Here is an 8,897-nt window from a genome sequence, read left to right as displayed (position 1 = left end):
TATTCAATTCCTTCCTTCGTTAAAACTGGTCTCACACTCAACAAACAAATTGGATAATCAATTGTTTTAATATGACCCTCCCATAAAAGGTAGCTTTTAACCAACCCAATTTTCCAAATGCTGTCAGAATTATTAGAGGCGTGTGTTTGGTACCTATTGTTTTCGGATAAATTGAGTAACGATCTATTCACCGAATAGCTCATGAACATTAAATTTTGTCAACATTCTAGGTAGATTTCTTATTTTATATTTATCTTTTTAGAATCATCCTCTGCAGCAAGATCCGAGGGTTGTTTTACGGGGTATTCTTTACTTACACTTCAAGGCGGTGGACAAGTCAAAATGCAGGATGTGAGGGCTGGTGACCGAGTACTTGCTGTTTATGAATATGGCAGCCTCATTTATAGCGAAGTTCTCTTATTTCTAGATCGAGATGTGGGGGCTATTCGTCAGTTTGTTAAGTTAACCACAGAGACGGGTGAAACAGTTGAATTAACTGCCAGTCATTTAATATTCAAGATGCAAAATAACAAATACGAAATCATGGCTGAATTGCTCAAAAACAAAAATATTGATAAAAGTATTGGAGAAAACAATATATCTGAGATCAGTAATATCGAAGGCGATCTATTTGCATCCAAGTTACAGTTTTATTCTCTGGTTGCAAAAACTTTTGCAAAAAACGTGGAAAAGGGTGACTATCTTTTAGTGAAAAATAAGGCAGGAACATTAGTGCTTCAACTCGTAACTGAAGTTGCGTTCAGTGTACAGACCGGGGTATATGCACCACTTACAAAAACAGGAACAATTATTGTTAACAACATTTTGGTATCCTGCTACGCAGTAGTTGACAGTCACGTTATTTCTCATTGGGCCTTTTTGCCACTCAGGTGGTATAATAGATGTAATGAAGTGTCTAGTTATAATTCAAGTTGTGAGAGTCTAAAATAAAAAAGTGGAGGGAGTAAATTCCCCGAAGGTATCCATTGGTATGCAAAGCTGTTATACAATTTATCACATTACTTAGTGCCCCGCCACATGATGAGTAATTAAATCAAAAATATGCAATGTTTTTGAATTGGGATCCAATATATGGTTTTGGCATTAATGTTTTTTATATAGAATAGTTTTTGAATGGATAATAGTAGAGGGGATAACTATTTCGGGGGGAAGTCCCTATATGGGCACTGACCTACTAATGGGAGTAAAGCAACATGTTCAGTGAATACAACCAGGACAAGATCATTGACCTCCAATGAGGTAGAATTCTATCCGTACAAGATGACAGCGAATCAGAGTATTAGAATATAAGAAGTACAATATCATGAGTCTCTGTCTATTCCAATCAGGAAGTCAGAAATACTAACGAGAGTGACGAAACGCGCTCAGTAAATACAACCGGGGACATGATCATTGACATCCAATGAATTTACACTGAATTTAAGTAACAGAATTTTATATAAATCAAAGTTTTGTGTTATCAGTATTGTCAAAATACAACAGTGAGACTTGGTTTATATTGTTAGCGTTTCGATGCTAAAGTAACAGTAATTTTTAAAGAATGGTTCTCGACTGTATTCTTTATAATACACAAGTATCAGTTAAGCAGCTGTGTCAATATATAATATGCTTTAACATTATATTATACTAAAAAATTGAAAGTAATAGATTCATCAAGATGACCTAAATTTACTACTCGAGTGTGTTCTGTATAATACACAAGTATCATCGAACAGTGGTGTCAATATAAAATATGCAGTAAAAGAGAGAAAAATTTGTGACATAACGCTAAAAAAAGTTGAAAGTTATAGACTCATCAACATGTACTGGCATTACTTCTCGACTGCGGTCGCTATAATAGATAGGTGCACAATATGGGAGTAGTAAGATGATCATGATTATGAACCATCAAGGACCGCAAGCACCAAGGACCTAAACATCCAAGGGTCACCTCTCTCCACCCACTTCGGGCCCCCACCCTTCCAACAATTTTTTGACCCCCCCAATTTTCAGGATAGAGGCGCCAGTAAGAGTTAAAGATCTGTAAGAAAAAAGTGTACGGAACGTCATTTCTGGCCTAATCTTTTGGGATTTAGACAAGCAGATGCTTCGAGCATATAATTCTGTTACTTTTTAACTCAAATTATAAAATATGTCATTTAGAATGTTATCATTTTTTTTTAAATTCTCACCGTGGCTTAAAATTTTTACTCATTATGAATGTTATATTTACTAACCTTAGATACTTCAGCCATTCACTCAAACATCCAGTAATAAAATCACTATTAACAGAATTTTTCGTCACTATAAAATTAAGGCACAACAAAACATCTATATTAAAAGCACATTTTCAAAATTAAGACACACCGAAAATATATATTTTCGAAGCACAATTTTGACTTATTAAATAGATAGAAATAGTTTGAAGACGTTCGTGAAAAGTTAAAATAGCTCTGTGTTCCTTAATGACTAATAAAGTTTGGTTCATCTGTGATGTGAGAATCAGCAATTTCTTTGAATATTCTCATTTATTTGACTGAAATTATTTAATGATAATAACAAATATCATAATGAGCTTCCGTGATCTATGATGCAGAAGATTTCTGTTACATGACTTCTTTTTTTAATATTCTCTTTTATTTGGGTGAAACTGATTGTTAATAATACAAATAAGGGTACTATTTTCCTCTACTAGGTATAGTTTCGGTCAGTTGTTAAGGAAGTTTGGTATAGGTGAATCCTATATTATTGAGATATCTTTAGCAAGGAAATATATATTTATATTTTAGAGAATACAGCCCAGAGAGCTGAGAAAGTATGATGGGTATAAGGTTGCCATTTGTCTCCACGAGATATAATTTCAGAGAGTTGTTAAGTAAGTTTGACATAGCTGTTAGATTTTATTTGAATATTCTTGTTTATTTGCTTGAAAGCCCCCCCCCCCCAACCCCCCACTTATTGATCAATTGACCTTAATTTAAAACCTTACTTATATAATGTCGGTAACCCTTAAAACTTTGGGCAACGAGCGACCTCGGTATGCCATTTTGGTTAATTTTTCACAAAAAGACATTAACTATACTAGCGACTATACTAGTTTACTTTCATCCTTTTCATCATATTCTTTTATTATTTATGTGGCTCGAGTTCAGAAGGACATTTGAGGTGAAATTTTATTTTTAAAATGAATTTGAAAAAAAATAAATAGAGTTATTAATTGAAATGAAGGCACATAGTTTGTCACTGTGACAAAGAGGAAAGTTTATCGGAAGAGGAAATCAGCGTAGGGATATTAAAAATGGGGTGTCAGCTGGGGGTTGAGTTGAAGTAAGATCCTCCAAGACCGACTTATTGTTTACTGTTAAAGCACCGAGAATAGTGAAAATAGAATCTATGGTTCGAACGTGTTAATGAACTGTTTTAATTGAGTATACTATTGGGTTATTGAATCGGTGTTTAGATATCCATGGAAAAGTAACATTACCTTTTAGATTACCCCGTCCAACTTTTTCTCGCAATGACATGAAATATGCTAGCGACTGTACCAATCATACGCTATGCTTCCTCATAGACACAGTAAGGTTTCCTCTGTGGTACTCTATAGACATTAAATCTCGTCCAGGCTTTTACCAAGGACAATAAATCTCGTCCAGGCTTTTACCCAAGACATTAAATCTCATCCAGACTTTTACCAAGGACATTAAATCGTGTCCAGACTTTTACCAAGGTCATTAAATCTCGCCCATGCTTTTACGAAGGACATTAAAGATCGCTCAGGCTTTGACCAAAGACATTAACTCGCGTCCCGGCTTTTAACAAGGACATTAAATCTCGTGCTAGCCTTTACCAAGGACAATAACTCTCGTCCAGACTTTTACCAAAGACATAACATCTAGTCCAAGATTTTACCAAGGTCATTAAATCTCGCCCAGGCTTTTACAAAGGACATTCCATCTCGTCCAGGCTTTTACCAAGGACATTAAATCTCGTCCAGACTTTTGCCAATGACATTAAATCTTGTCCAGACCTTTACCATGGACATATAATCTCGTCCAGTCTTTTGCGAAGGACATCAAATCTCGTCTAGGCTTTTATCAAGGACATTAAATCTCGTCATGTAGACCTATTTTTTGTTTCTTTTTTTATGTTTTTTTATTTATTTTTCTAATGTTCAATCAGTTCAGTGGAATAATATTTTAGTAAAGGGACAATCCGTTAAAAAGATCAATGTACTTAAAGGTGTATCAGAGCTAAAATCTTGTGTGTAATAAAGGTTTAGAATCGCTTACCAACAAAAAATATATCTGGCCAACACGTTGTATTTTACTTCATTTATTTGGTTTCCAAATAAGTCGCACTGAACTTTCTTATGAGACTTTTGGGTCTTGTAATTATCCCTGGGTTCAAATGATAGGAACTGGGGCTTATAGTCGATATTGTATTTTGCTCATGGAAACCAAGAAGTATTATATGAATCCTTAGGTTTCGTAGGGATAACTAACCCTTTGTCAAGATGCATCTTGGTCACCCTTAGTTAAAATACGCGAACATCTCAAATGGTAGCCTCTAAAGCATGTCACATGTTGGGATTCCACCTAAAAATCAAGCAAATTTACTTGAGCAAATCAAGGCCTCAGGGATTCCAAGTCTTTATTTCTAAATTTTACTCAGACTCACATCAAACTTAAATCCAGAAATGAATAAATAAATAAAAACAAATTCAAGCACACAAATGCAGAGGCACCAATTTTTGAAAACATTGAAAACGGGCGAGTACTACTTGTTTAATTAACAAATAAGATACAAGCAGACATTTTTTTTTACAAGATTTAAGATAATATTGTGGTACGTGCATGATCTAGTCCCAACCACTCAAGTTGTTCATCCACATTGTAGAACTTTTTTTTTGTAATTTTCTTTCAGCTTAGCCTGAGAGAAGACGAAGAAAAGTGATAGAATAGATGAGAAATATATAATTTGGGCTATATATTTGCACATTAGGGGTGGGGAAGGAGTAAATTATTTGTTTATTGTTAAGTTAGAAAACAATTATTAATTCATAATATGCAGAATAATTTTACCTTAAAAATTAGGCATGCAGGCCTGATATACTTTACCCCCCCCCCCCTAATATGCAAAATTTAGGGCAAATATGTTTATAAATTGTTATATTATTTTAATAACGGTATTTAATTAGGAGTAAGTGTCACAAATGAGATATGAGATATACATTTATTAAAAAAGAAAACAAACACTATTCGCCTTTTGCCTGCCAAGAAAGACAATAAACTTGAAAGGGCAAGTGAGGTTATCGCTCTCAGCTAATTAAAACAACATTCATACCTTACTACTCAACACACAAGAAAATTATCTGATGAAGGAATAAAGGAAAAAAGAGATAAAGAGTAAAAGAAAATAAGTAGATAGAAAAAAAAAGAAAAAAGAAAAAAAGCAAGCTAAATCAGGGAAATACCTTAAATAGAATGACAACCTGGAGTGGGCATAACACCAAATTCACTCACGAGATAAAAGAAACTTCTTTGCCCGTGACTTGAAAGCCGGAAGACTAGGCGCATTTTTCACACACTCGGGCAATACATTCCAAACATGGGGACCATAATGGCGAATCACAAACGATGCCCGAGTGGTGCTCCTAAACTCATGAGTTAAGTCATCAGCTTTTCTTGTATTATGATCATGAAGGTCTCTATTAAAAGTAAAAATATTTTCAAAAGCAGGGGTGAGCAGCTTATTCAAATATTTATACGAGAAAATCGCGACATGGTAATCTCGAATTTGTGATACATCCATTAACTTATTCTTTTTAAAATGCTCATAAGCAGGAACCTCATCAGAATCATCAAATTCAGATAATAATTTTACAGCTCTATTCTGAAGTTTTTGTACTCTTTTGAAACATGTAACAAAATTACTTGCCCATATAGAGCATCCGTAGCTTATATATGGGTAAAATATAGAAAAATAAATCATTTTCAGGATCTTTTTTGGGACTAGATTTTTAATTCTTCGCATCACCCCAAGGCCTCTGCTTAATTTTTCAGCTATTGCACTTGAATGGTTTTTCCACGACAGGTTTTCATCAATTAAAAACCCCAAATACTTCGTTTTTGCTACTCTCTTTATCACATTTTCTTGAACCGTGATATGGTCATTTCCAGCACAAGAAGAAAGTCTAGAAAATATCATGAAAAAGGTTTTAGAAAAGTTTAGGGTTAACATATTTTGCAGAGAAAAAGTTAGAAATTCAGAAACTGCATTATGAATTTTATTATATAAAATATCAAGTGAAGGCGCTGCCAGAAAGAGCTAAGTGTCATCTGCAAACAGGATGACACCAGGCTCTGACAGGCAATGTTTCACTCGATCAATAAATATAACGAAAAGTAGAGGTCCCAAGATTGACCCTTGTGGGACCCCACACTCTACTTTCTTTTTTGAAGATAAAGATGACCCATTCTGAACTATCTGATACCGATTGTGTAGATACGATGAAAACCACTCCAGACTTGAACCCTTCACCCAAATCGAGTCAAGAGCTTGAATAAGCTCTGAGTGGTCCACCGTATCGAACGCTTTTTTCATATCCAAAAACCCAGCTGCGGGTATGAGACCAGCTTCAAATGCATCACTAATCCAATCAACCAATTTCAGAACTGCTATATCCGTAGATAGCCCTTTTCTGAACCCAAATTGATTTTCCATTAGAATTTTATTCTTTTCAATATAATAACTTAACTGGGCATGTGCCACTTTCTCATACAACTTAGAGAAAAATGGGAGAATAGATATAGGTCTTCGATTCGATGGGTCATCTTTTTTCCCTCCTTTATGAAGAGGAATCACTCTTGCAATCTTTAGTGCTTGCGGGAAGACCCAAAGATCTAAAGAAAGGTTGATGAGGTGCGTCAACACAGGTAAGACCCTCGTTTTTGCGGCCTTTATGAGTTTCAGGGAAAACTCGTCCATCCCGCTAGAGCTTGACTTCATCGTACCCAAGAATCGTGCCACTTCCCGTTCCGAATACCTTGCAAACTCAAAGGCATTCTGACTTACAGGCTGTCTTTTAACGACAGATCCAAAACTCGCAGATGTGTGTAGTTTAGCCCGCGCTTGATCGCAAAGTTTTTTTCCTTCATTTGCAAAATAACCACACAGAAATTCAGATATGTCTTGAGAATCAGTAAGACGACCTCCTGTTGTCTCCATGACTCTCTCCTCCTCCTTACTCTGAAATTTACCCAAAAGTTTATTTATTGTTTTCCATGTATTTTTCATATCCCCTTGATTTTCATGAAATTCATTTTGGAAATAAAGTTTCTGAGCATTCCGTTTTACTGAATTTAAAATATTCCGAAATCTTTTGAATTTTATAAAACTATCATCTAAATTATCCTTTAAATAATTCACGTAAAGTTTGTTTTTCTGCTTTATTGAAACTAAAATAGCTTTTGTTATCCATGGTTTCTTAGGAAAATTTCTATTAGGGTTTATTCTTCGCAAGGGACATGTTTCATTCATTATACTCGTCACTATCTCACTGAATAGGTTATATGCAGTATTTGGACACTTTTTCTTTATTACACGCGAGAAATTTGTTTCATCCATTATATGTGCAAAACTCTTTAGGTTTTTATTATCCATTTCACGGTAAAACGAAGTCCTTTCATTTCGTTTATTTTTCTTTGACTGATTTAGCTTTATTTTACTTATTAAAAGAAGGTGATCCGAGCCGTCAGACACGACCACATCTGCTTGGGATCTTTCAAGCAATCCACCATTAAAGAAAAAATTATCAATTAAAGATGCCGAGAGATGCGAAATCCGAGTTGGAATAGTCACAAGAAGAAAACTATCATGTGACACCATCATATTAACAAAATCTAAGCTATTCGCTCTTTTTATAGTAAATCTATATCAAAATCTCCCATCATAAATTTGTTTTTATTTTCATTATTAATTTTATCTAACAATGGTTCAAATTCATCAAGAAAAAAACTAATATCACATGACGGATTTTTGTAAATTAATCCCAAAATCAAGTTTCTTTCCCCTTCATTTTTTATTTCAATGAAAAGTGTTTCGATCCTACCTTCAAGCCACAGGGAAAGGTCATCCCTAACCCAATATTGGGTACCTTCACTAATCAAAAGGCCTAGACCGCCCCGCTCCATGGTTGTCCGTTCTCTTCGCTCGCAAATATATCCTGGGAAAGAAAAATCCCATGGCAGTGACTTGCTAGAAACAATGTCTCACAAAGGCCTACAATGCATGGTTTCTTATCTAGCGAACTTAAAATCTCACGAATATGCCGTTCTTAGACCTTGACAATTGCAGAAAACGATCGCTCTTTCTGCACTCCCAGGATTTGAATACTCATAAAGATTATTTGGATTCACATAATTACTAGGGCGACAATTCAACGAAAAATTATCTATGCATTCATCATCCCCCGCAACCGCAAGTGTGTCACGAGCTTGGCTTCCAAGAATAAACCGGTTTTTTTCAAATTCATTCAAAGGGTCATAATACATTTATAAGATTTAGTGGGAATTTATATAAACAAACTGTAGGTATTCCTATGGGTGGGAATGCAAGTCCATTCATAGCAGACCTGTTTTTAAGTCAATTAGAATATGAATATATGATAAATAAAAATAGCCCAAGCAATCTAAAATATAACCTTTCAAATAATAAAAGATATCTGGACGATCTCTTGGTAATAAATTGTGCAGAGTTTATTGAGATTTCAAAAAATATTTATCCACAAGAGTTAATTCTTGAGCCTAGCTATGGGATGGGATACTCCGACCATTTCTTAGATTTAAATATTAATATTTCAAATAATAATAAATTAGTTTTTAAATTATATAATAAAA

General features: G+C 34.6%; 1 pseudogene; it reads left to right on the top strand.

Annotated features, from left to right (window-relative positions):
- Positions 1 to 262: 262 nt before the first annotated feature.
- On the top strand, positions 263 to 1,053 carry LOC148938562 (sonic hedgehog protein-like; annotated as a pseudogene).
- The last annotated feature ends 7,844 nt before the right edge of the window (positions 1,054 to 8,897 follow it).

This window comes from Artemia sp. Qi Xiang Cuo, unplaced genomic scaffold (assembly GCF_049724085.1).
Source record: "Artemia sp. Qi Xiang Cuo unplaced genomic scaffold, ASM4972408v1 HiC_scaffold_3132, whole genome shotgun sequence".
In the NCBI taxonomy this organism is placed as follows: domain Eukaryota; kingdom Metazoa; phylum Arthropoda; class Branchiopoda; order Anostraca; family Artemiidae; genus Artemia; species Artemia sp. Qi Xiang Cuo.
Note: the sequence above shows the minus strand (reverse complement) of the source record. Positions and strands in the feature narration are given on the sequence as shown.